Source organism: Vicugna pacos, unplaced genomic scaffold (genome assembly GCF_048564905.1).
Source record: "Vicugna pacos unplaced genomic scaffold, VicPac4 scaffold_19, whole genome shotgun sequence".
Taxonomy (NCBI): domain Eukaryota; kingdom Metazoa; phylum Chordata; class Mammalia; order Artiodactyla; family Camelidae; genus Vicugna; species Vicugna pacos.
In genome coordinates, this window is record NW_027328740.1 from 71,637,591 (window position 1) to 71,659,874 (window position 22,284).

Consider the following 22,284-nt stretch of genomic DNA (forward strand, 5'->3'; position numbering starts at 1 on the left):
TCAATGATGGTTCACTCCCCTTAGGAGAAAGCCCAACCAGGCCTGAGCACAGCCTAAGGCCCCAGCATCCGCTTTCCCTGCACGGCCGCGCCGCCTCACCCACCACGCAGCTCTACACGTGCCGTGTCTAGGACAGGGATGCTGACTCCGCACAACCCAGGGCTTGTCTCACTCGAACAATGATCACCTTCTTCAGTGTTCATCTTCTTCATTGCTGACTCTCACAAAAATGTTTTCTCATGATGAATCAATATCTTTTTCCTTACAACTGCCCATCATTAATAATGAGCTCCCCCCAAAGAGAGAAGACCTAATTCTCAGTCTCCTTATCTGTAAAGTGAGAATAACAAGGAAATATGTGAGGTTTCAAGAGAAATAATATTCATGTGAGGCTGAGGGACAATTCCATCATACAGTAAGCATTCAATATGTGCTTACTTAATATTAATAAGAATATATTGCATTCTAGCAACCTTCAATCAATGTTTTATGACTTTGTCCAACAGACTACTGACAAACTGTTGGACGAACCACTTTGAGCAGATCAGCACAAGCATACTGGGAGAGGTAAGTGCTGACTCCAGTTACAGCTGCAGCCACCCAGCACTACGGGGCGGGGGCAGTTTGCTCAAACTCTTACATGTTGCTTGAGCATTTAGTTCTCATTATAGAATAAAGACAGTTGTTCTTTAGTCAAAGCTCCTGAAACATAAATCTTCAAAGATTGATGCAAATTAGGTTTCAAGTACAACACTCTCACTAGAATTTATTTGAAAATTATAGTCTTAGCTACTCCGCACATCAAAAGGGCATAATCTTAATGTATCTGACTAAATACACTGAAAGGGTTGTTTAAAAGTAATTAAGAAGAAGCCATTCAGAATAAGCTCTCAGTATCATCTGCACAAAGACCCACCCAAGGGTCTCATTTCTCACTTCCACATAGGTGTTTTCAAGTAGCTTACCTTGGGTCTTGGTTTCTTATAACACGGGGCGGGGAATAGTTGTGGATAGATTTATGTAGCAAATATATACCAAGGGTATTTGTTGTGAAGGAATTCTACAAATAAGAAGATTGATACATAGTCCCACCCATAAGAAATTCAGCCTTTCCATTTACAACAGCATTAAAAATAAAGTGAGAGATACATTTAACAAAAATTTACAAGATTTGTACATTGAACTTTTTGAAGTATCACCAGAATAAATTTTAAAAGATCTACATATATGGAAGACATCCCATTTTCATGGAATGATTGACAATATTATTAAAAATGTTAAGAATCCTCAAAGTGAACTATATATTCAGTGGAATCCCTATCAAAATTCCAGCTGACTTCTATGCAAAATTGAAAAACTGATCCCAAAATTCACATGGACGTGCAAGGGGCCCAGGACAGCAAAAACAACCTTGAAAAAGAAGAGTAAAGTTGGAGGACTCACTTTAAAGTGTACTAAAATGCTATAGTACTAAGTCAGTATGATACTGGCATAAGTTTGGATAAATAAGTCTAAGAGACACAATAAAAACCCACGGGGAAAAACTTACATTTACAGACACTTTTCCACTAGGGGGCCAAAAACACTCCATTGAAAGAATAGTCTATTCAACTAATGGTTCAGGGACAGCTGGGTATCTGCAGGCAAAAGAATCAATCTGGAATCTGAACACCCATATTTTATATAACAAATAAAATTAATTGAAAATAGATCACAGACAGAAATGTAAAAATTAAACCTATAAACTTTCTAAAAGAAGACACAGTATAAATCTTTGTGGGCCTAGGATAGGCTTTGGTTTCCTAGATACAAAACCAAGAGCACAAGTGATAGAAGGAAAAAGCAGATAAACTGGACTTCATCAAAACTAAAACCTTTTTCTTACAAAGGACATCATCAAGAAAGTGAAATGACAGGGGAAAAGGGTATCTCAAGTCAGAGAGTGCGTGCTTTGCAAAAAAATAAAATAAATCTTTACATCAAACTACCTCCCTTGTAAAGAAATTGTTTTAATGTTTAAAAAAATATAGTTAAAGGACAATGTGCAGAATAGAAGAAAAATTTTGCAAAGCATGTATCTAATAAGAGAGTAGTATCCAGGATATATAACGAATGCTTACAACTGAACAATACAAAAAAATACACCCAATTTTTAAATTTACCACGAATTTAAATAGATATACAAATGGCCAATAATCATATGAAAAGATGCTCAGCATCACTAGGGAAGTCAAAAACAAAATGAGATCTCATTTTACACCCACTAGGATGGTTATAACCAAAACATGGACAATAACAAATGTCGTTCAGGAGGCAGAGAAACCTCATATGCGGCCAGGGGAAAGGAACAATGTTGCAGCTTCTTTGGAGAAGTCTGGTATTTCCTCAAAAGCTTAGAGTTATATGTCTCAGCAATTCCACTCCTACATATAGAGTCATCTCTCAATATCCTTGGGGGGTTGGTTTCAGGAACCCCACACCCTGGATACCATAATCCAAGGATGTTCGAGTCCCTTTACAATCAACCATCTGGATTCATGTAGTGGAAACTACAGATATGGCGGGGCAAATGTACAGCCAACAGAATGAAAACATATTCTCATAAAAAATTTCACATCAATATTCATAGCAGTATCATTCAGGGTAGCCAAAAGTTACTAACAATATCCATCCATCAATGAACGGATAAACACATTTACCAAGAATAGGCCCACAAACTTTTGGTCATTGAAACTTTGACAAAGGAGGTGAGAACATACAATGGAGTAAAGACAGCCTCTTCAGCAAATGGTGTAGGGAAAACTTAACAGCTGCATGTAAATCATTGAAGTTAGACTACTCCCTCACAGAATATACAAAAATGAATACAAAATGTGTTAAAGACTTAAACATGTAGACAAGACACTATAAACCTCTTAGAAGCAACCATAGGCAAAACATCTGACATACATCTCAGCAATGTTTTCCTAGAGCAGTCTACTCAAGCAATAGTAAAACAACCAAAAATATACAAGAGGGATCTAATTAAACTTACAAGCTTTTGCACAGCTATGGAAACAGTAAGCAAAACAAAAAGACAACCAACCTATGGAATGGGAGAAAATATTTACAATAAATGAAACTGCTAGGGGCTTAATTCCCAGAATATGTAAACAGCTTTTACACTTAATAAGAAAGAAAAACAAACAATTCAATTCAAAAATTGGCAGAAGTCCTAAAGAAACATTTCTCCAATGAAGACGTACAAATGGCCAGTAGCCACATAAAAAAATATTCAATATCATTATCAGAGAAATGCAAATCAAAACTGCAATCAAGTATCACCTCTCACCAGTCAGAATAGCCATCATTCAGAAGTTCACTGACAATAAATACTGGAAAGTCTGCGGAGAATTGGGAACACACCTGCACTGTGGTGGGGATACAGTTTGGTGGAGCCATTGTGGAAAAGTGTATAGATGTTCCTCTAAAGACATAAAATTGACCTCCCAGATGACCCAGCAATCCCACTCCTGGGCATATATCCAGAAGGAACCCTTATTGAAAAAGACACCTACACCCCAATGTACACAGCAGCACTATTTACAATATCAAGACATGGAAGCAACCGAAATGTCCACTGAGAGATGACTGGATAAAGAGGTTGTAGCATATTTGTCCAATAGACTACTATTCAGCCATAAAATAATAATAAAATAATGACATTGGCAGCAACATCAATGGACCTGGAGAATGTCATTCTAAGTGAAGTAAGCCAGAAAGAGAAAGGAAAATACCATATGAGATTGCTCACATGTGGACTCTAAAAAAAAAAAAATAGAAAGAAACAAAAAAAATAAACTTATCTACAGAACAGAAACAGACACAGAGACATAGAAACCAAACTATGGTTACCAGTGGGGAGAGGGTGTGGGAAGGAATAAACTGGGAGTTCAAGATTTGCAGATACTGAGTATGTAAAGAATAAACAGCAAGTTTATACTGTATAGCACAGGAGAATATATTTAATATCTTATAGTAACTTATGTTTAAAAAGAGGATGAAAATGAATACAGGTAGGTTCCTATTTAGCTGAAGTGTTGTGCAGTACACAAGAAACTAACACAAAATTATAAACTAACAAGACTTCAATGAAAATATTTTTAAATAGACCAAAAACGAAAACAAAGGAAAAGGATATTATCAAGCAAAAAGAATAAAGTACTGATTCAGGCTACAATTATGGATGAACCTTGAAACTTTATGCTAAAATAAGCCAGACACAGAAAGCCAAATAGTGCCCTTTAAAGTGAACTGTATCTAAGCGTTTATTGTACTACTCCTGTAAATTTTCCAGAGGTTTGAAATCTATCAATATCAAAATAAAATGTATTATGCATTAAAAACTTAAAACGCTTCCTCACAGGAGGGCTTTAATTATTAAATGCAGAAACGCATATAAAGCTCTTGGAAAAACAATTTGCACGTCCACACACAGTCACTGCTGTCACTGCCACTCAGAGGGTGGTGACAGCGCTGATGAGAGCTGCCTCCACTCGCTCCCCTGCAGAAAGGAGTGAAGGCCTGAGCTCTGACAGGCAGGGTGAGCGTGAACCTGAGTCATACACAGCCACGTTCCAGACTCTGCGTTACCCAACTTTCTTATACAAACTGCAACATGTAATGTAAACACGCTAGAGGGATGTATCTTACAACACAGGGAATACAGACAATGTTTTACAGTAACTATAAATGGAGCATCTATTGTACACCTGAAACTAATATCATATTTTAAATCAGCTATATTTTTATGAAAAATTAAAAAATATTTTTAAAATGCTATCACTTTAATATTCAATTCGGTTTTTAAGTTACTACTAAACAGCTCAGAATGTATAAAAGCATTTAATTGTGCTGTTTGCTTACATATTTATTTACATTCAGCCTCTTGCTAAAAGAGAATTTAAACAATTCTGTTAAACACAGCTTAACAACCATAACAACAAAAGGCAAAACGGAGAGTGAAGAGAAAATGGAGATTCAATACTTAAATGAAACCAGGGGGAAGTAAACTCATAAAAATGGATTCCATGAAGTCAGGGCAAGTGTTAAGGCTGACTAGAAATTCAGCTGTAGGATTCTTGGCAGCGAAACCAAAAAGAAAAGATGATGGGGCGGGTGGTAGAGCATGTGCTTAGCGTGCACGGGGTCCTGGGTTGAAGCCCCAGGGCTTCCACTAACAGGTAAATACATCTAATTAACTGCCCCCCTAAAAGATCACCAAAGAAAAGAAAAAGAGAAATTTCTTTCCCAAAGAACCCTGATATTAAATTTGGATTAAATATTAAAAAAAAGAAAAAAAGAAAAATTCAAAAGATAAGTGACACTGAAGGAAAACCACAGCTGGCCTAACAAGCTAAGTCACAAATCAAAGTGTGATAAGTGTCGGTTTCCTGATCTAAGTTTTGCTGGGCTACCTGGTAAATCTGAAGTTTAGTGTCAGTTTACTGGGCTAATAAGCTAACCCGAAAATCCAAGGTCAACAGTTGTCAGTAACGTGATCTGTTCCAAATTGATAAGCTTCAGTGTACTGATTCCTTGCTTTTTGTTGTTTGAGCCTTATTGGGTATTAGCCCCATACTTGTAATTAACCCTATAAAACCTCATGTGCACGTCTTGGAGGTGCTCAGAGCTTTGGAAAAGAAACCCCTCTGAGCCCGCCAGCGTAATAAATCTCAGTACTCCAACCCTCTGTGTGATTCTTATTTCTTGGCTGGCCTTTTGTTTCCATAACAACACAAGCGATAATGCCCGTGAGATAAATCTGGGGAGGCTGCTGGTAAGTCGCCATGTCTCACGTGGGAAAATCTGAAACATCCTTCTCACCACTCAGAGTCATCATAAGCCCACACCACACCTCCTGCCGTTAAATGCAGGAGCACGGTTAGGGCCCGGCCTTTGCTGTCTTTGTGTCATCACAGTGATACAGGATGGAAGGGGGAAGAGCACAGCCATTCAAGGAAGGCCGCAGCAATTGACATCAAAATGGTGAAGGATTCAACCCCCAATAGGCCTTGAGGCTCAGGATGAAGAGATTTAACTTCTAGCAGATCTTGAGATTCAATAAACATCCATTGTAATAGTAACCTGGTGAATAACATGCCCCAGGCACCATGGCAGTCCCAATGATAGCCACAAAAGGTCAAAGGGTGGGAAATGGCCAACTCCCTGGGAATCCTTGCCCCTTGCCCTAAGGCTGGTCCTTCTACTTATTAGCATATGAAACCACCAAGCCCAAGAAAACAAGCAACACAGCGCCACCTCGCGGTCACCACTCTCTGTCCCTCTTTGGAGAAGACAGACCTTCTGTCTGTGGGGTGTGTACCTACTTCTAATCTGTGCATGAAACCCCCACACCTCGTGACGTTTCTCTTGCATTTCAATGTATCTGTCTGAATATATATACCTTTACTCAACACTGGCTTGCTCTTGAATTCTTTACTGCATGAAGTCAAAGAACAAAATCTGGTGGGGCACATCCCAGGGGCTCAACGAAAGCCTGGGACACAGCCCTTCTCATGCCCAACGTTTTTTATTCTTGTATCAACAGGACTGGGCTGTGAAGTGACGTCTGAGGCCCCAGCTAAGGGACAGAACCAGCTTCCAGGGTTCCAATTTGCGGGCAGCCTCTCCCCCAGCTTGGGCCTTGGGGTCTGCCCGGTTCTCTGTGTTTCTCTGTTGTGCTGACTCCCCAGCCATACAGCGTACTCCTAGGCCTGTCCCCACAAAACCCTTCTCTCCAAAATACAAGCACGTCATGTCACAATCCTCTTGTTCAACCAGGAAATGTTCAGCCCACTTTTTTCCTCCCCAATAAATTACCCAACTCTCCTCCCTCCCATCACATCACTTCTTTCTTTGTGAGAACTCTGCACTCGCCACACCCCATCATGAACACAGGTGTCTTGCTGGCTGTGACCGAGATGTTTCTGTCTCACACAGCAAGTGTCCTTTCACTTTCCCCTTGTTACCTTAAAAAAGCCTTTCCTGAGTCACCCACCCCTCTGATTATGAACTCACAATGTGCTGAAGTTGCAGTCACTATGTGCATACATCCCAGTTTTGGCTAGGTTTCCATCACAAGATCTTCATTAAGGAGCTGCATCAAGAAGTTATACAGGGTATTCTTACATCAGAGTGGAGGAACCTGCAAAAAATTTAAACGGCTTTGAAGAGAGTGTTAACCAGGGACAGAGATGTCGCGGGTCCTAGTCAAAAGTGTCATGAGGAAAAATGTTCTCCCAAGGCTCAGAGTGGCTTCTGAACACAGAATCCTCAGGGAGGAGGTGACAGGCAGTGATTAGGGTGGGTGATACAGGTTACGCTCCCCCAGCTGGGGAAGAATAGGTTTTTTTCTTGTTTTCCAAACAATTTCTTACTATCTTTTTCTCTTATTGCCACATACCATTTCCTACGAATTAAGCATATCAATGTCAGTCACTTGGGCCACTTGGGAGAAGCTACACGATGCCATTCACAGGGATGGGGCATGACAGCCACACCAGTCTAGGTTGAAAGACCAGTGGGGGTATTTGCAAGGTAATCACGGGCATGCAACAAACTCCCCAGCTTCAATGACCTCATCTCAAAGCTGGGGTCAATAAAACTACCAAGCAAATTGCGTGAAGATTATGGCCAATGTTTACTAGGTAAGTGCCCGTGAAAGCTGCCGCTTAATGGGGAATGAGTACGATCAATGAGGCCCTGTCTACCTGCCCACATGCGCCCTGCCTTCCTGCCTTGCTGCAACAGCAGAACTTGTTTAGCTGAGATGAACACCCCCAGAGCAGCCCAGACGGGAAAGCTCCCAGCTCTGCACGGCGAGACGTGTTCCTTTCCTTCTCAGAGCTGATCACAGTTTGCTGTCGTCTGTTTTTATGTTTATCCCTTTTGTAACTCCCTCTCCTCCGGAGTTTTTGCTCAAGCAGCACAGGGCCAGGTGTGTCTTGGGTCCTGCCGGATATTCTGGGCAGGGAAACAGCCAACTCCATATCTGGCTCTGGTGCTGAACGGAGAGAGCAGAAGGCCCAGGGGCCCATGCTGAACTGAGGCCCCTGCACCCAAAATTATGGTCTGACCTTGGGCAAATTACACAGTCTTCTTTACCCTGAGATTCCTCATCTGTCCATGAAAATAACTGCCCATGTCACACAGAGTTACAAGTATTAAAGGAAATCAACAAATTCACAACCTAGCCAAGGGGCTACAAGTGCATCCTCAACAGACAAATGCTGCCTTTACGGCTCTGACGCACGCTAAGCGGGGCGGCCCCACACAGTGAACACTGCTAAGTGCCAGGGTGTTAAATGCTTCATGTGTGCTATAATACTCTTTAGATCTTACAACAATCCCAGGAAGAAATGAATATTATCATGCCCATTTCACAGATTCACCAACAGGTTGAGAGTATGCATTCTATTCCAAGGCCCTATGGTGAAGAAATGGCAATTTAAACCGGAATCTGGGCCCAGGCCTTGGCTCCATCTCTCTCCCATCCACCTGACCACTTGCCTATGAATTCCACCTGTCCAATATAAAAGTTTGCAGCCGGCCATCCCTTAAAAGCAATGTGTGCCACCGTTTGTCAATGTTGTTTAATTACCATAAACTGTTCTCAGAAACCACTACAGTAAAGAAAGTTGGACTTAAGGAATTCTGCATTGCGTTCTCCTGCAATGTGCAGGATCCCTTTCCTACACCTCCAAATCCAAGTGTATGCTTCCTCCGTGTTTATGTTTGCACACGGCTTATTAAAGCAGAAGGTATCTGCAGTAATTCCATCTCGGTTGCTTTCCAAGTTTGCAGATGATCCATATTCGGTCTGTGAACGAAAAACTACAATGTGAATGAGAATACTGCAACCATGTCAGTAAACAAAGAATACTGATACCAAGTCATTAAAGGCTTCCGCCACTCCCCGGCGAGGACAGGCCTGCAGCCCAGCCACTGCAGCAACTCACAATGGTGCCCTCTGAGCAGACTCAGAATAAGAAAGGACGGGCTACTGGCCCGAGATAGCTAGGTGCTTGTCTAAAAAATGAATTCAGTGAGTCCTAATATTTGCTTCCTCCCATTCATACAAAATCACTAAATTCTTGAACTTGAGATACCTGGCTTTCTTTAGATAACAAGTAATCTTTTATTGTTCCAACAACCTGGTCTTTGTTGTAAAGCTCCTATATATCCTAGCTCTTCCTCAACCTCTTGGGAGCAGTCCCTCAGAGAGTTCTGAGAGACGGTCATCCTGGCTCGAGTCCTCCCGCCAAATGAAACATAACTCTTAACTTTTAGGCTGCACGTTTATTTCAGTCAACAGTTTTGGACACCATGAAGCACCACAGCAGATTTCTCTCCACCTGAACTCTCCAAGTAACCAGAGCCTTGGTACCAGCAGTGGCCCTTTGTGCTCATCCGCCTCCTCGGGGGGTCCAGATGAATTTGGCTGAGTCTCTCCTGGTTCTCAGATCTCACATATTGGTTGATGATCCTAAGTTTTATCTGGCGGTGTATCCAGGTACGTGGCCCTCCAGTTGAAAGAAACTGAGGTGAATTACCCACCCAGTGGAGACATCCCGAGTGGGTCCAAGTTGAAAGACACTGGGTTCAGGACTGAGTGGTTAGGTAAGAGGCTGGTCTAATGTTTTCCTCAATTTGGTTACCTCCATTGAATTTTTCAGGATAAAAGTAAAACTCTTATGAGGAAACTTTCAACTCCAAATTTTGGACCATCCTCCTGGCTGGTAACAGCATTCTCGGGTGACAGGGAATCTTCCAGGAGTGGTAGACACAAAGACTTCATGCCACAGAGTTGTCCCTGTGGGAAATCTTACTAGCAAATTTATTCTGAGAACCCGACCTTACAATGGGGAATAGAACTTTCAAAAAAAAAAATAAAGAACAGAAAAGAAAAGAAAAAGAAATGACAGATTGCCAGTCTCCAAGTAAAACCCCAGCCAGATTTATGTACATACAAAACTTACAACATTAATCGGGAATAAGAAAAAAAAAAACTCACTCTGGAAATAACCAGGCCTGATAAAAACATTTTTTGGCATTCTGAACTTGTAAAAACAAAATCCCCTTTAGTGGGAACTTGGATTTCTCTTCCTGTGTCCTTGAAATGTAAACGTTTTATCTTTCTCTGGATGTTTTAAGTGTGTGCATGTAAGTATATATATGTTTAGTTTAGTTTTTAAAGGAAACCTTGGACTCTGCCATACAAAAGTTCAAGTATTGTGTACATACGGTGGCCACGCAAATAAATTGGGATTCTAAGCAATTCTTTGATTGTACCAATTTTCAGATATTTTGCCATCTTAAACTTTGTTGCATCAGCCTGGACCACGAAGGCTTTAAGCTTTTGGAGAGTAAACCTTTGAATTTTATTTAGGCAACACCCCGACTCTCATGTGGAAGGGCCTCTTCATCTTATTGGTTTAAAATCACTATATATATATATATATATATATATATATATATATATATATATATATATATTTATATATATATAAATTGATGGCCATATGATGGATTTTTTAATTTGGAAAAACTTTTTAATTGGTGAAAGTTTAAAGAGATCTCATTATAAACGGCTGTTTTATTGGTACCTATTAAAATAAAGTTTAAATGCAGAAAAATATATCTAATGGTTAACCTAAGAACTCAGATATAAAAATATAACTGGTTTGAAAAGCTACATTTTTGTTTTTCCTTTCTGATAAATGTTTCTAGAGATGCTAATAAAAACTTAGTATAATTAATGTTAATTAGGTTGAATAACTGGAAAAAGGATTGTAAAAATGTCAAAAAAACAGATAAGTGGCTTATCCCAAAAGGATAAATATTTTTATATGGTTATTTTGAATGAGATAAATAAAATGGACATTTTTGGATTTACATACAGGGTTTTGATACTACACTACGTAAAGTTAAAAAAAAAGGGCCAAAGAGTTCACCTACTCCCCCCCAACATTAAAGTTCAAACAAGTCCGTTTTATTTACCACAGTTTAACATATATTTATATGTAGACTGAAATACTTGATCAAGGATTGGGACAACAGACCAATTAATGAAATTAAAAATCGAGAAGGGCCTAAGCTCTTTGGCTGAAACTTGGGCATCCTAGAGACTTCTATAAAATTATATACAATGTACACCCACAAAAAAAAAGGTTTCTGTCACTCCTTCTAGAAATAAGAATTATTGATTAAACTTAATAAATATAAAAATTAAAGGTATAAGATTTAATAAAATTGAGATAAAAGTTTGTGAAATTGGTATATTTAGATGGTCTTTATATAAACCTTTTGCTTATGTTGTGGGATAGATATGTTTCAGTGGAAAAACGCTTCCCCTTCTTGGTATTATAAGGCTGGGCACATGTCTATCCCTCTGAAAATATTAATTGAACAAATTAAAGGAAACCAATATAGTTACTTGAGACGTCCAATATAACGTAAATCTAAAAAGTAATTTGAGTAGCTAAAAAAAAAAAATAGGTTTACCCTGGGTTTAACTTATAACTCAAGGAAAAGAGACCTTAATAAATGTCTTATGCAAGCTTTGGAAGACAAAATAAAGAAAACCTTAGTTTTAAAACATGGAATTCTTTGTTTACAGCTCTTCTCACTGATACAAAAATGCCAATTAAGGAGATAAAATTGGGTCTGGGTGACAGAGCATTTATCTGGGGACCTGGAAGAGAGTGTCTTTGTCTTGCAGATCAGAAATATAAATACAACAAACAGTGACCTAGGACTGAGCCTAATTAGCTCAACGAAATAAAACTTGAGGCCATGAAATTTTTGGCATTTTAGAACTCAGAACTCTGACGGGTCCTTCAGACTTTGTGAGGAAATCTTAATTATCTGTTTCATAAATAGTAAGCCTTAGTGATTTGAGCAAGCAAATTCAGCTTACTCCAACTATTATTATAAATATAAGTAAGTTTTAAAGTGAAGCTATGAGATCTCTAGCTTTTGTCTGTTTATAAGCCTGCATACAGATTATAGAAGTGAGATATTTCTACTGCTAAAAAAAAAAATTTCGAAGTCAAAGAGCTCTGCTTAATTGATGTAAAAATATAAGAGCTTAAAAATTAAGTATTTTTAAAATAAAAACTTAACAAATTGACTTTCAGTGTCATGTGAATTGGAAAATATTCAATATTAAGGTAATATTTGATATTGTTTAGTTTAAGTATGTTCTAATAAATGTAGACATCTTTAAAATCATCCATCTTAACTATAATACCTTTACTGTACCTAGGTTTAATGAAAGTCAAATAAGATCCTGTTATATCTGTTGCAGATTTGTCAAAAAAAAATAAAAGTAATGTGCTGTGGTAAAATTTTAAGTAAATTAAATGCAAATGAGATGAGAGCTTTGGGTAAATATTTAAAATATATTTTTAAAATGTATGCTTAAAATAATCTCTAAATGTTTGATATCTTTAAATTCTAGAGTTGTGCTAAATTAAGTTAAATGACAAGATTTTATTAAATATCTATGCCATTTTCAGATAAAATAAGATTGAAATATGAATTACTTAACATTTAACTTCCTCTTACAGTGAAACTAAAGGTGTTTAGAAATATTAATAAATGGTTGGTGTCACACAGAAATAGTCTCTATTAGTAAGGGAATGATCTCAGTATCCTAGGAAAGTAATATAAATGCGTAAAGGAAGATGTAAGAATGGAATAATACTTTGTTAATGAAAAATAGTGACTTTCTCCTGAAGCTGGTTACCTCTGAATGGAAGACAAAATAAGGGACACACTAATATAAGTATAGAAAGCTGTGGAAGGCTTGTGGAAAAGGAACCCTGAGGAAAGTTTTGTACGTGGTCAGAATTGGCTAAGTTTAGAATCAAATTGGGCAACGTAAATGAATCTTAGAAGTTAGCTGGAACAAGATTAGATTTGGTTTTCTCTCTGTTAAGAGGAAAAAATTTTCTTAAAATATTAATCCACCTTCAGTAACAGATTGTAAAACTTCTTATACCACTTAGCTGATCTGTTCTGCCTTTACTTTTGACGTATTTTCTTGTTAATGAATTAGTACTACTTTACAGTGATCTATATGTTTATCTGATCAAGTGTTCTGAAATCTTTCACAAAGCTCCCCAAATATAAAATTCTAATTAATTAAATAAAAATTAATTTAATTAATTAAAATTATTTTAATCTCCAGTTAAGTTTGGGATGCTACAGAAGGCCCCTGAAACATCCCAAAGAGAGATTTTTAACTATAAAGTTTCATTTGGCATTTTAAATAACATGGAATTGTCAAATGAATCATAAAACTTCTAAGGTTATATTGAATGAGAAATATTATTAATATAGGTATTGTAGAAATTATATGGACTCCCTAAAATTCTGGTTTATCTGAAATGTTACCAGTGATAATTATGGGTATAGTGAACAGGTTTCTTTATTGATTATAGTGTAACGGTGTTTAACCATGCTTTTAAATCTTTTGTCATTTATAGACAGTTAATTGTTTTCTTCTGATGGTTTTGCAAAATGCTTTCTCTTCAAGGAGATTTACTGATTTCTAATAAATTTCAAACTACAGCACTGAACTAAACTGGGTAAGACATTTTAAAGTTCTAATGAAAACTCTCATTAAAAGAATTAGTTACATGGGACTGATTAACCAGCTGAATATGGTTATAATTTTTGATATTGTTTGAAATACTACTGCCTTTTAACCTGTTTCCCAGACATAAAGAATCTCTTCTCCTTAAGCTAGTTATGGTTCACAGCAATTTGATAAATTATAACTATGTATACAGACTTGGAACAGTTATCTTTTCTCTCTATCTGATCCCTCAAAAGACTAAAAATACTTAGGTCCCCAGTGGCTCTATCAGACAAATTAGGGAGATCATCTCCTAAGAGATATAGGAGTATAAAGGTATTTTAAGGATTTTAAAGAGAAAAGAATTTACCTAAATCTGTAAGGCAAAAATCCATGAAAAGCCTTGACGTGGCTTTCTTGGCCTTAGAAAACCTTATTAACATTCTACCCTGAGACTCCGTATTAAAACTTCCAACACAGTCAATTTAAAAAGCCTATATGATCAAATAATCAGATTTAATTTGTAAAGAAATTAATCTTGATTTGGCTATATTTGAGAAAACTGAGGGTAACTTTAGAGAGAAAAAAATTATATTTTAGTCGATATTAAATTCTAGTTTTGTTAATTGAGGTCCATATTTACTAAGACACTTCCCAGATCATTCCTTGCTGTTATGTCACACTGCTGTACAGTTTAATTGAATTATGAAAAGAATACTCTAGGTTTGATTCTGAAGCTCAGTAATCTATCCTTGGGTAAAATTCCAATGCCCCATGACCTGCAGCCAGGGGATTATACATACTGCAACAGGCATGACTTAAAGAACTGTCTCCAACCTGAATGGAAAGACCCTTTTTCAGATACTCTTAACTAGACCATACACACCAAAGCTGAAGGAAACGGAGTCTCGGATTCATTTCCTATCTGAAACAGCCCCTGCAGTGCACTGGCCTATAGAGCGCTGCTCACCTTAAAACAATGCCCAAATGGAGAAAAAGCTTCCATACCAGGATGAGAAGAAGACGACATCTGAGCTAGACTGCTGACCCAAGACACCGGACCAGGACTGTATACCAATTACTTTGATAATTTCTCCAACCTTTGATTATGAACTACTCCAATTGTTAAGTTTATGATAAATTACCTATGTCTAGTACTTCTGTGTTACCTTGGTGGGTTTCCCTAATACAAGGCTCTAACTAGATAGCCCTCAGAAACGTTATTCTAAAAAGAATTTATAGTTCTGTTTAGGCCACTGTTGATCTTACAAGGTGGGAGATTTCAACTGGCCAATTAATACCTGCTCTGACCCTGACCATAAATATGAACTTTCTCATAGGATCAAACTCAGAAACACAAGCAAAATTTTAACCCAAAAATACAACTTCTCGACTATTAAATTCTTACTCGTGACTTTATTAACGTTACTAGCTGTATTACTTATATCCTGTCTATTTTATAAAATTGTTGTCTGTTACATTTCCCAATGTGTAACTAGGCCCACAAGATGGATGATGGCTAAACATCTTGAAGAAACAGATAAAATTTATAACCCTGAATAAAATAAATATAATAGTGTGATTCTAGGTATGGGAATGAGCAAAGATGGGTAAACACTTCCTGGATCATAATAGAGTAGTAAGACAGGTGATCCAGAGAACTTTTAGTATCAACAGGGCCTGATAAAAAAAACTAACACCTTGAATGGCAACTCAGAAGATTCTTCACCTGAACTAGGAATGAGCCATCCTAGCACCGTGGGACAAAATTGGTCATGAAATGTCTCTCAAAATATTGGTCGAATTTAGGACCAAGGGGGAACACTGTGAATGAAAATACTACAATGTGCATGAAAATACTGCAACCATGTCAGTAAACAAAGAATGCTGAATCCAAATCATCAGCGGCTGCTGCCAACCCCCAGCGAGTTCATGCCTACAGCCCGGCCTCTCAGCCACTCACAGTGGTGCCCTCTGAGCAGACTCAGTGCAAGAAAGGACAGGATACTGGCCCTAGATAGCCAGGTGCTTGCCAAAGGAATGAATTCAATGACCCAAATGTTTGCTTCCCACCATACATAGAAAGCCACTAAATACTTGAACTTGAGATATCTGGTTTTCTTTAGATAACAAGCAATATTTTATTGTTCCAATTACCTGATCTTTGTTGTAAAGATTCTATTTATCCTAGCTCCTCCACTACCTCTTGGGAGCAGTCCCTCAGAGTGATCTGAGAGGCTGTCATCCCGGCTCGAGTCCTCCAGCCAAATAAACCAAAGCCCTTAACATTTAGGCTGAACGTTTATTTCAATGAAGTCCCAGAATAGACACAACTCATCAATTCTGTAATGGAACACACTGAATCAGGAACCAAAAGCGTGTTTTAGTCCAGAAAATCTCCAGGTTCCTATTTCTTCCTGTCATTATACAATCCCTCCAGAACTCATTACTTTGCTGTCTGCTCCTCTGGCAACCAAACTCAGAGAAGAGTCAACTCAGCAGAGCACCATGCTGGGGAGAACCCCCCGCAGAAGCACTGCAGGCTGCCTTCCCTCCCGCACGCTCTGCTGACCCTTGGTGTCCTCCGTGGAGACCAGGCCAACACAGCTCTTCCCAACAGCTGCAAAGTCGCTCACGTTAAATAAATCATTTTATTTTATATGATATTTTATGTATATACCCATCTCTGAAAACAGCTTTGCCAGAAGCCCAAATCTTCAACATTAATCTGCAAAGGCAAATCAGGTCCCCAAGGGAAAACAAGTCTTAAGACGACGCTAAGGCCTCCAAAGTCCTCTCCAGGACCATGAACCAAACTGCCTGCAGGTCTGCAGCTGCAGGACGCTACATGTCTGCTTTTAAAGCAACCCCTTTCTGCCCTCGGGTGCTACAATGCCCTTTTATGCCCTCCCATCACAGGGCAAGAGCAGCCGCTGCAGAACCTTGCAGGGCAGCACTGACAGGACTGGACAAAGAGGATCAGAGCTAAACAAAGCATTCTGATGACACGAGCTTGTCACTGTGTCTCTTTACAGATGTAGATATATATAGAGAGAAGTGGGGTGATATTGCTCAAAGTCACACAGCTAATAAGTGGCAAAGTATATAACTCTGCTCCTCCCTCCTGTGTGACGCCCAACTGGGACAACCACAGGGTTCTCTCGTGGCTGCCTGAACAGTCTTTTCCTATCACTCATGACACACAATAGTGTCTGAACTTAGCCTGCATTTGCAGCATCTTTTCCCTCCAGTTTCTCAGGAACAAGGCTGTTCGGGCCTGTATGAATTCCGGCTTCCTGAAATCTCCGTGCTCAGGCTGGTCTTGCCTGTGCATCCGGCCCGCTGCTCAGAGGCTCTTCCTCCCCTGCAGGACGACGTTTCTAATCTTCACAGGGACACAACCTCAGGGGAGCTCTCCTCTCGCCCTCAGCATGGCAGGTGTCCCAGGCCTCATCCCGAGCAGCCCCGTTAGGACGGTGTCTGCCCAGCTCTGCTAGTCAGATCAGCAGCCTCAATGCCAGGGATTATACCCAGGTCACACTACAAACCTACTGCCCGCCTCACAGCCCCCAGCCAGCAGGTCACCTGGAAGTCACAGCAAGTGCCCCACCCAATCCAGAAGTCTCTTCTTTTGCCAGCACCACTGATGAATGGTTTCCAACCTTCGGACAGTTTCGCACAAAACAGCACCTTCTACTGTGAAACGGGTGGTTTTTCTTCTGCGCCTCATCCTTACTGGAAACGTAAAAGGAAACCAAAAGGCCTTTTCTCAACCCTTTTCTGATGAAACCCTCCCACCCACAATACTCATATGCTCAAGAGCTTTGGATCCACATGATTTTCGTTCTCTTAGGCTAAGTGGCTCAAAAAACTAAGGGATTCTTTCTCCTTTGAGGGTATTAGCACTCAGTTTCTCGGCTTTAATCTGTTTTTGTCTCTCTCTTCAGTGACCCTAGCAGTTGCCACCTCTTACTCCCTTCAGCAGCCTCCCTCCCAACTTCAAGTCTAGGAAATCAGCTGTGATGAGGGGCATGGGGGCAGTCACAGAAGATGCAACTAAGGCACAGAGAGGCTACATAATTTGCCCAAGAAATCACCTTGAACCACCAACAGAGTGTGTCACGTCCCTCTGTTTAACTCTAATGCTAAGCAAGTTAACTTTTTGTAGATTATGTTTATAAACAGATGAGGTATGAAAATACATACAAGGACACACATCAACTCTAAGATATTCATTAACTCCACTATTTTGTTTCTATTTATTTTATTTCTATTAAAAAATTAAGAACCCCTGCAGTCAATATAGCAAAATGTTACTGGGTTTTAAATCCAGAATATACAGGGGTTGTGTCATTACTCATTCTTGTATGTATTTTCACAAGACAAAATGATTTGAAAGTCTCTCTCCCCGCCCCCTACTCACTACTGGCTCTCACCAGAGCTCCCAGACCACACATCTAACAGCCTTTCACTTTACCCACAGCTGAACTCATCAGTTTTCCCCCAGAACTCCCTCTGCTGCTTTCCCTCCTCAGAACACAGCAGGACCATTATTTAACTCATTAATCCACCCAGAAACCTGGGCCTTACTCCATCCTACCTTCACAGACAGCATTGATCCTTTCCTCTTTACCATCTAAACATGCCTTCAATCTGTTCGCTTTTACCCACTGACCGTCCCACCGCTCAATTGGAAGCCAACAACACTGCCCACCTGGACTCATGAGTCTCCCAGGTGGCCCCACAGCCACTCTCCCCTACTTGAGACAAATGTGATTGTGTCTCTCCCACGCTTTTGGACTCATTTCAGACCCACTGTTCTTAGAAGAAACTTCAATTTCTTCACCTGGTGAAGGTCCTTGCCATGAAACTGTCAGCTCAGTAAGGGCAGGACACACCCTCGTCCCTCGGCTCCACCATCTGGCAGAGCATCAGCTTGGGAGGATTGAGTTCTTAGCAAACTACTTCACTTATCCATACAAATCCATGGTAGATTAGAAAGATTTTAGATGTTGAGCTCGACTATTAATTTGGGAATTTTGCACTGGCAACCTGCAAGTATATATTCTAATTATTGTGTCTTCTTAAAACCATACCCAGATTAAAGGAGTATTTGTGGAATGTCTTCGGAGTAAAAGGGACTGTACTTTTACAGATTTTATGTTTTAAAATATGAACAACCCGGACAGGGTCAAAAATAGAACCGCCTCACAAGTGACAGAAGACAGGTGAGACGCATATAGCAACAGGTCACAAAGATGGTAAGAGCAAAGTTGTTTCTCCAACCCCCGAAAAAATTCCTCCAAGAACTGAAAACTCAGAAATTTGAAAGTAAAATACTATCATATAAAGAAAGAAAATAAATAATCCTCTTCATCAGGGTTTCTAGATCTGACTGCAGAGTTATTAGCAGGCCATACTGAATCCTAGCACAGAAAAATCAGATGGACTAGTGGTGAGTAAGTTCCAGGAAAATGGCAGTAACTCCTCCACTTGAAAGAGGACACACACTCACTTGTTCAAGGTGATTGTAAACCACATTCTGCAGAAATTCAGAAGATTCAGGCACCGCTTCTAGATGGTGATGACACGGAAGGACGGCTTGGATGCATGCTTCTAACTGAGTCACCGGCATTCTTACACTGCAGGGGGAAATGGAGGCCCTCAGCCAAGAGCACAGTTGTTCCTGTCATGTATCCCAGGCCGTGCCTCGGGGACTCAGTGTACTGTAGCAGTCCGGCCCCAGGTGAGGACCCGCAGCGTGGCCCAAGCAAGCAGGAGGGGCACTGTGCTTGAGAAATCCCATCCCCCATGGGGGCAAGAGGGGCTGGTGGGGTTGTGTGAACCTATAAATGCTCATAGAAATACACCTGCATACATTGAAGTGATAAAATTAAAAGTAGCAGGCTATTTAACAAAATTTCAATTGTCAGTGTTAATTTTACCATTCCATTCCGCTTGTCCCCTGCACTCTGAGACAGGCTTAGGCTCTCTCACACATGCAGCTCTGATGCAATAGTTGTGAAGTTATTTTACTTTGCTGCAAGTGTCTTCGCTCCCAGTGTCACTGTGACTGTCATCTCTTAACACAGTCAGATATCTTCCTGGATCTCTCCCTGAGTTCCTTGCTCCTGCTTCTCAGATCCTGAGATAAAGAACAGGTGAAGGCACTTGACTGGAAAAGTCAATGTGGACTTGACCAAAGTCCTCAGTGACCCCCTAGGTGAGTGCTGCCCACCCCTTACCTTCGATTCTCAAGGTTCTGCCCAGGGTGACATCCAGCCAGGAGAGAGTCCTGGGCCCTATTAAAAGCTGTGTGGCTTGGGTGCAGGGAAAGCTGCAGGAGCTGGTTCTGTAGCCGGTCCCATCCACACCTCTGCTCCTCTCTCTCCCGAGGCAGCGCTGCCAAGCCCCCAGGCTCCCTGAGCTTCTGTCTTTCTCTTCTACTCTACTTCAAGCCCTTTTCCTCTTCCTTTACTACCTGATTATCCCTAGCTGGAGTGATTTTTCTATCATAGAATCTGAAAAAATTTCCTGCAGCTGAAAAAGAGGTGCCAGAGGTCAACGCGCATATGGTGGTTCCTGAATAGAGCCCCTGGTTAGGGGGACCCTCACCAACACTCACGGGGCATCAGGCATGTTGCACCACCAACAAGAGTTTGCTGTGACACCAAGGCAAGCACAGCATCCCTGCTCACTAAATTGTAGTTGTAGTCCTTTATTAAGAAGCAAAAATAAAAAAATTGCTCACGTTTCTTACTAAAATTATTTATGAGGGAGAAAAAGAAATTGTAATAGAAAGAACAAATTTCACTCCATGTTAGATGTGTTCATTTGGCTTTAATCCTGTACCTTGTTTTCTAGGCTCAGACTTGCTATCTCTGCACCTTTTGTAAAAGAAAGTTGCCTTTAGCCTGAAATATCCAGGAGGGCCTATTCTCCGGGCTCTGATCTTTAAGGATATTTGCTCTTCTACACTTATGTATAGATGGCAAGTTGTAAAATAGTGAATAACCTTTCTTTTTTTTGGAGGTTTTACAGGGGCACCATAATTTGACCCACATGGACAGCTGCAGGAACAAAGGATTTCAAGGACAAACAATTCATACAGCAAGAAGTTTGCAACAACCAGCCACATCCCTGCCGCTTTTTAGTATAAAAGGAGACTGAATTCTGCCCTGGGGAAGAGAGTTCTACTGGATAACAATATGCCATTTTCTGGGTCTGCCAGCTTTACAAATAAAGTCTCTTTTCCTTACTCCAACATCTCATCTCCCGATTAATCGGCCTGTCATGCAGCAAGCAGAACGAGTTTGGACTTGGTAACAAATTGACTGCCTTAGAGGTAGTATGTCTCCACTGTTTCCTCATTTCCAGTATTTCACCACCTATCAATTTTATATGCTTTTTAACAACATGAACAAAAAACCTATTACAAGGAATTGATTCCACAGAAATAAAATTATTTCTACTCCTTCAAAACTTTTTTCTTTTCTATTTTATTTTGTTTTGCTTATTGAAAAGAAAATAAATTCAAATCTTTTTATTTCACGTATTTTTATAACTAGATATTGTAAATACTACAAAGATATTTAAATTGCAATAAAAATTGTTCATATATTAGTATAAAGATATATACACAATCAATGCAGATTAGGAAAGGAGTAGATATTTACTAAAAATCCACTGCACATCCAGTCTTTTACAAGCATATCCTGGAATATAAGCTCTATTATCCAGGGTCCCCCACCCCCAATCTCACTGCGGAGTCCCTTAGTAATCAACTACCAAGGCACCAGCATAGAACCATGAGATCACTAGTTTAGGTATAAATGAGAGTATTAGCTCATTCAATTCTAAAACAGAAACCTTAAAATAAATACTGAACTTACTTACAGATAAACAAATTTGGACACAAAAAAGTACAGTTTCTCCCCAAATTCACAAAGATAATAACTGGTAAAGGCAAGATTTGAACTCATCTGCCTTGAATATAAAGCTAAGTTGGAAATCCCCTTCAACTGTGGAGGACCAGCAGCACAGCCTGTCACCCTATCTTTGTTCAGATCTGGCTTTAGACAGCCTGAGACAGCACCCCTTCCTATGGAACTCGAGGGCAAACAATAACAATAAGGATTTTATATTCTGTAGTTTCTTAGGTCTCAATTATATAAAGTGTCAGCAGGTCAGCAGAAAACTCTGGGAAATATGAGTGGGTCCAGAGCTTTTTGCTGATAAGAAACTCAATCTATCAGGACAGAGTGACCTTCCCATGAGAGGCCTCATGGACATAAACTAAAGGCAACTGAGCAATGAAAACTAGCAAGAACATGGAACTCAAGCAAGAAGGATCCCTACCATCCCCTGCCCAGTTGCCTCTTCACCTTTGTGGACAAGACGGCAGAAGGTCCATGTTCTTGTCCAAGTTACAACATCATGGATTCTCACCCATATAATATTACGACTCTATGCTGTCTTAAGTCCTTTCCAACTAAAATATGATGACACCAATATCTCAGCGGAATGTCTATGTCTCCACTTTCTCTCTTCTATTAGGAGACTATATCTATGGCCACAAAGCCGAAATTCCATTAAAAACACCATGCACGAAGCCTGGTGAAAGTCTGTGTAAGAGACATTGTTCTCAAGCTCAGTGAGTG

At 39.8% G+C, this 22,284-nt stretch overlaps 1 protein-coding gene across 2 annotated transcripts in view; it reads right to left on the reverse strand.

Annotated features, from left to right (window-relative positions):
- Positions 1–22,284, reverse strand: part of LOC140693508 (uncharacterized) — a 234,737-nt gene that overhangs the window by 118,133 nt on the left and 94,320 nt on the right. The window contains exon 12 of one of the 2 annotated variants that reach the window (XM_072957326.1): positions 7,060–7,186. The gene's annotated coding sequence lies outside the window, so the exon portion shown is untranslated. Of the gene's footprint in view, positions 1–7,059; positions 7,187–19,741; positions 19,770–22,284 lie in introns of those variants that run through there. The other variant, XR_012069268.1, reaches the window with a different exon arrangement.